Consider the following 7,213-nt stretch of genomic DNA (forward strand, 5'->3'; position numbering starts at 1 on the left):
TTACTCTGTACAGCACCATGTACATTGATGGTGCTATATAAATAAATAATAATAATAATAATAATAACAGCATGAGAGATCTCTTTCCCTCATGCCTTGTTTGTGGGCTTTCTATGAGCATCTGCTTGGCCATAAGAAAAGTAGGATACTGGATTAGATAAGACTTTGGCCTTATATTCTTAGGAGGCTGATCTTTGCCTAGGCTTTCCCTCTGCCAAAGAGCAGAAACAGCAAGGAAACAATGATGAGCATTTCACTGAGGAATTTATAGAGTCACTCTTGAATCGATTGTCCTCACAGCCATGACTAAGAGCACACAAAATACATAGCATTTCAATAAACGTTTGAATGCTTTTAAAAATAAATTAATAAATCTCCAGAATTTCTATGGAGTGGGGTTGGGGGGAATGCTCCCTGACCTATAGGTGACAGAACAAGTGCCTTCAGAGTAACCTTTGATTCGCTCCTATGAAAACATTTCCATGATGTTCCATAAATTTAATTAGTTGGACTTCATTGTTTTAGTTATAAGAAGCAAGAAGACAAAACATATTTATTGCATCATGAGCACTTGCAGACAACAGCCCACTTCAACAGATTCATGAAGTGGATTACTTACTATGGATTATTAGAAGGGCTATTGACCAATCAAATTTAATTTGATTAAACACACATATCAACATTTCAATATTAGTGTCATGTCAAATATTGCAAGAAGAATGTAGGATTTTCAGTTTAAGAAATACAAACTACCATTTAATTGTTAGAAGGTAAACTTTAATATTTTATTTAGTTCCCTATCATATTAACATTTTAGAACCAAAATAGTCTTAAAAAATAAACAACTGTGTCCCTAACCTTCAATTAAAATGCACCAATGCTGATCAGTCAACTAAAGTGCTACTTAATTAAGCAAGCAAGGCTACAAACTTTAATTAGTTTAAGTGGTAGATTAATAATTAAGGCTTGCAGTGCTCATTATTTAGCTTTAAGGATGCAATCCTATACGGTTCACCTGGAGTAAGCCCCATTGAACTCAATGGGACTTGTTTTTAAGTAGACATGTTGAGGCTTGCACTGTAATTTTGCTACAATCAAACAGTAGCAGGTAGCATACTTCAACCAGTAAAGGCTGCTAATGTTCATCAACAGCTGATCCTCAAGGGAAGAATTCTCAAAGAAGGCTGTATGTAAATTCACTTAAAAATGAATACTGTATGAATAAGCATTATAGCAGCCGTTCTATCAAAGACAGGATACCATATGTATAGAGGGGAGATGGGTAGCAAAGTTAGAACAAATAATAACTTGTACTTGTAGCTGTCTGGGAGTTGTTTAAAACCTCTTTATGACTAATTTGCCATGAAATCACTCTGAAATCAAGTGGTGATGACTGCTTACTTCTGTTTTTCATTGCTTAACTGGCAAGTATCCTGCTATTACCAATACATTATATTGTTAACTTACATCGTTAGGAAGAACATATTTTTGAAAGAGTAAATACTTTCTGCAGGTAAACTACCAATGGGCCAAATAAATGTTTGTGATTTTTATAGCCTGTGGGCTATGAACATTTAGAGCCCATGTCACATTCAGGATAAGGTTCATTGTTGATTTTAAATCATTAAATGCACTTTGGCCTCTCCCATCTTTCTCCCCTGATCTCTCATTATTTGCTAACTCTTTCTCCTTGCTCTTATTCTGTTTTACTTGCTATGGTCATGAATAAGCCTTGCTAAGTCTGCTTCATTTGGAACCAGGAACAAAGATCATACCTAGAATGGAGAGATGTTTTCATGTAAGCTTCATCTAGTTAATAAGAAGCCTAGGAAACTATCTGCATCCACTTTGACATTTCAAATAATCAGTTAGCTGTGTGAAACCATAGAGTCCCTACCTTCCTCCCCCCCCCCCTTTAGTCTATAAACTTGTGGCCCTCTGGACGTTTTGGCCTACAACTCCACGACAACTCCATTGGTAGTGTCTGCAATTAATTAAAGGGATTGATTTTTATGGGCTTCCCCATTTCATTGGTGGTTGACAACAGTAATACCAGCTGGCTAATGGTTGTTGTAGTGCTTAACTAACATTATGGGAAACCCAGAGGAAGGCAAGTGCTTTTACCCTAGGGACATTCCCATGCCTTCCGTAGTAAAATGTTCTTGCTGACAGCACAATCTATACAAGCCCTTTTCAGCTAATATCTCACAGGTCTCAATTAAGGGCAACAGACCCCTGTCCCTTCCTCAACACAAAATTAGAGCCATCTGGACATGCTTGAAGGCATACTATATTAAGAATAGATTTCAGCCACATCAAGATATTTTAAAAATATAGTCATGGGCACACACACACACACACACCCCTTACACAATGCATGGAGAAGCACTTTGTTTATTGCTAATTGCCATGCATTTTGGGATGGGGGGTATTTGTCAGGATTGTGGTAGGTGAGGGAGAGGTTATATAATAGTAATTGGGCTCTCCCATACCTACGATTGTGGCTACAAGCCACATTATTAATAACATGGAGTTAGGCCCCAAGACCCATCACAGACAGACAAATGGACAGCCTGTCACTAACACCTCTTGCTTTCTAGGTCATTAAGAACATAAGACGAAATGCCACACTGTATCAGAATGAGGGTCCATCTAGTTGAGCACTCTGTTCACACAGTGGCCAAACAGCTGTTGGCCAGGGTCCAACAAAGCAGGACACGGTGCAACAGCACCCTCCCACCCATGTTCTCCAGAAACTGGTGCATATAGGCTTACTCCCTTGGATACTGGAGGTAGTGCTAGTAGGCATTGATAGCCTTCTCCTCCAGGAATTTACCCAACCCCCTTATAAGAACGTATTTCCTAGTGTGTGCCTGGGGAGGTTTGGTCTTGGTGGTAGAAAACACACACAAGTGTACTGCAATAAATAATGTGCCTGTTAACCCAAAGCAACCATCCAGAAAGGAACCACATATGTCCATTTGGATCTCTGTGTGATTTACTAGGGAAAATAATACTGCCTCTGGAAATTGAGTCTTCCTGGATCACTCATTTCAGGCTGAGCAGGGCAGTGTGTTAAGTTCCCCAACTAAATTTAGCATAGCCAATCCTCTACTTTTTCCTAAAGCTTTTAAAACGTGATGTTGTGCGGACTTTATACTGTTAGTTTTACCCTACCCTGTGCCTGCATTCTCTTCCCCTCCTTATTGTTTTACTATGATTTTATTAGATTGTAAGCCTATGCGGCAGGGCCTTGCTATTTACTGTTTTACTCTGTACAGCACCATGTACATTGATGGTGCTATATAAATAAATAAATAAATAAATAAATAAATAAATAAATAAATAATAATAATAATAATACTCTCTAGGGCAGCAGTGGGCAACTTGTGGCCTAAAAATGCCATCAGTCCTAGCCAGCATAGCCAATAATGAGGAACCATAGGTGATGTAAGCTGAAACATCTGGAGGCCCACAAGTTGCCCACTCTTGCTCTGGGGTTCTCTGTCCCATATGGTTTCAGAACCTGGATGAACAAGCTGTATTTATTAGCATAGATTTAAATTTCTGCTTAGATTTGCAGAGAAAATGGGATTTCTCCAGTCTTAACTGATGTTAAGCAGTGCTTAGGATTTTTATCAGTTTGGAAATACTAGTTCAAATTGTGAAACCAGATTTTAAAGACAGGCAGTAAATTATATTGCTTCTGGGATACAAGGCAAGAGGTTACAGCTTGTGAAAGAAGTCACAAGGCCTTGAAAAAGTGCTGCCCTAGTTAGGTCATCTACCAAGGTAAACTGCATTCTAGAAATTCTTAAGAAGTCTTAGGTTCCAGTAAACTAGTGTAGACCGTAATCCTGTACCCACTTACCTGGGAGTAAGCCCCATTCAACTTGATGGGACTTTCTTCTGAGTACACATGTACAGGATTGCACAATTAATTTTCTTGTCAATGGCATCTTTTAGAAACAAATAATTTTCATATTTTAAGGCTGCCTTGCCCAACTGGGTACCCTCTAGAACTATTGGAGACTAGAAATCCCATCATGCTGGGAATTGTAGTCCAGCACATTTGCAGAGCACCAGGTTGGGGAAGGCTGTCTTAATAGAAGGCAATGAATTCAGAAAGAAAAAAGCACTAGTTAACCTTAGCTCAGTTCCCCACAAATTGTGTTGAAATCTTGGACAAAAGTTACGGCCAACTTCAATTCTATCTATATCATATTTAATTGAATTGCGATTTCAATTAAATTGAATGTTGGAGAGTCCTGTTAAAGCTGTATTAGTGATTACTATTTTGCCACTGATTTGAATTAGTTTGTTCTTCACTGTTTCCATTGGGAGTTCCTTAGGTTGAGGAGTGAGAAATCACTTATGTCAATAGATTACAGCCAAATAATCTTTGTTGATAATGGCAGCTCTACAAAAGCAATCATCTTCAGACTATTGTCTGGGCAGGTTCCATAGCCACTGATACATCACTGGGGGAAAAAATCCCACATTTATCACTGCGTGAATTAGCTCAGTGACTAATTGTACTGTTTCCATAGACCATCTTCGTGATCCACTAGCTCCTTGCACATTCAGTACACAGAGAGTATACCAGAGCATAATATGTTAGCGATCAGGACATCGTGTTTGACTAAGAGAGAGGGAGACAGTCGTGCACTAAAGTGCCTTCACCACATTGGGTTCACTTTCCACTTCGGTTGTTCCAGATACAAGAACACTGACAGTCCTTGTAACAAATGTTTCTCAGCCTAGCACACTGCCTCTCCATAGAAAATATTTTATTTATTATTAATTACATTTCTATACTGCCCAATAGCCGGAGCTCTCTGGGCGGTTCACAATGTGCCTGTTAATATAACAACTCAATGTCCTTGTTTTAGAAGTGTTGCCATAGGAAACTGTACAATGGTACGTAGCATCTGAACTTAACCAATGCAAACTCTTGAGTCTAAGTAATCCATAATGGAAAGCATAAAGCTGTGCAAGTGAAGGAACAGTAGTGAAGAATAATTGAGAGCTGTAGATCACAAAATCCTAATTTGGGACAATCTGCAACACTTGGCTGTTCTCTATGTGTTTGACTACAAGAAATCCCAGCCCATAGATGATAAGCCATCAACCGCATGTTGGGGAACAGAGCAACCATCTTCCCACTTCAGTTTTCAGCCATCCTGAATAGGATGACTGTGGGGAGAGGTTAAAGTCTTACCCCCGCTGCACTCCTGATCAGGTTACTGTGTGTGAAGTTAAGGCCGCTCTATCCTCCCATTGATCCTTATCAAGATCACTGCCTCCTCAGTTTGCGGCAGAAGGGAAACCATGATCTTGATGAGGATTGCTGAAGTGGGGGTGAGGGTTGGGAAGTTCAAACCACTCCTTTCTCCCTAATAATCCTGATGAAGTTCTGGACGCATGTGTGAGGATGGAGCCCGAGTCATCAGCCACTGCTGCAAGCAGCTCTCAGGGACGGGGACAAAAGGATTACGCATACACACCTGAATTACTCTTACGATGCAGAAAAATAGAATGCAACATGTTACTGGCAAGATTGACAGAATATCCCAAGTGATGCAACCTCTGGACTGCCATAATAAAAGCTATGGTTAGAAACACTGGTAACCCAACAGGGATATGACAAGGTAGCGACAATTGAACTTGAAAGCGTCTTCTCTACTCCAGCCATGAGAATTATGGAGAAGCAATCTGTGCAACTTACAGTTGTTCTCCTTCCACAAAACCCATTTTATACTATGCTTTTATACTGTGTTGTTTTATATTTTGAATGGTTTTCATAGTTTTAATTTTTGTAAACCATGGAGATTCAGCTATTGGGTGCTATAAAAATGAAATAAGTAACAGTGACTACTGAGGCCAGCTGAATAGCATGGACAGATATAAGAGGTGTGACCGTTCTATTGCTAGAATGTGATAAGTAGCTCATATTAGGGATGTGCTCCGCTTCTAATCGGACTGGAGAAGCAGTAGCGGAGCGGGGGGCTTCGCCTGCCCTTAAGGCGGAGGCGAAGAAGATTGGGGGGCTGGCGGAGCGTGGCGAAGAGGATCGAGGTGAAGGCGGATCCTTCGCCTCGATCCGGAGCTCCGCCGGAAAGGTAAGTGGGGTTTACTGGGCCCTGCCGCTGTCGCTGTCGCCCATGCGGCGACAGCAGCAGGGCCCGGTAACGCCCCCCGCCCTCCTCTCCCTTACCTGTCTCCGTCCGCGGTCCGTCAGCGTCTCCAATTGAGCCCGTGGTTCCAGCAGGAAGTCTGGGCCGCACTTGCGGCCCAGACTTCCTGGTGGAACCGCGGGCTCAATTGAAGACGGTGACGGACCGCAGACGGAGGCAGGTAAGGCCCCCCTCACCCTTGGTCCCTTACTGGGCTCTGCCGCCGTCGCCGCATGGGCGGCGATGGCGGCAGGGCCCGGTAACCCCCCCCGCCCTCCTCTCCCTTACCTGCCTCCGTCCGTGCTCCGTCAGCGTCTCCAATTGAGCCCGTGGTTCCAGCAGGAAGTCTGGGCCGCACTTGCGGCCCAGACTTCCTGGTGGAACCACGGGCTCAATTGAAGACGGCGACGGACCACGGACGGAGGCAGGTAAGGTCCCCTCCTCCTTACCGGGCTCTGCCGCCGTCGCCGCATGGGCAGCGATGGCGGCAGGGCCCGGTAACCCCCCCTATGGGGGGGGACCGGAGCTCCGAGCGGAGCGGAGTGGGCACAGGCGGAGTGGGGGCGGGGCGGAGCGGGCCGATCCGAAAATGGCGGATCTTAAAATGAAGCGGAGTGGGGGGTCCGTGCACACCCCTAGCTCATATGTTAGGCGCTACACTAAGCATCTCAAATATCAAGATATTTCAGAGCTAATTTGGTGGTGTTTGTGGCCGTGAGAAGTTAGATAAATTATGGTAGGGGATATGTGCAATGCACCTTAAGTGTATGTTTTGCTTCATATATCAGAAACATTTGCACTGGCCAGCGAGACAGTAAGGAATGTAGGTTGTTCTTTTTATGAAAAAGGCTTGTTTATCTTGAAGACAGAGGTTTTATTCAACTGGAGTAGGTAGTGCTTCTGAACTATTTATGGAAACTCTATTACTAAAGCAATGAAGAGAACTGAGGTGCATGGCTCTTTTCATAAAGTCTGGGAAGGCAGATGCTAATTTCACTCTTTTTAAGTCGATGCAATCGTAATTAGAAATTGCTAGT

This window comes from Elgaria multicarinata, chromosome 9 (genome assembly GCF_023053635.1).
Source record: "Elgaria multicarinata webbii isolate HBS135686 ecotype San Diego chromosome 9, rElgMul1.1.pri, whole genome shotgun sequence".
In the NCBI taxonomy this organism is placed as follows: domain Eukaryota; kingdom Metazoa; phylum Chordata; class Lepidosauria; order Squamata; family Anguidae; genus Elgaria; species Elgaria multicarinata.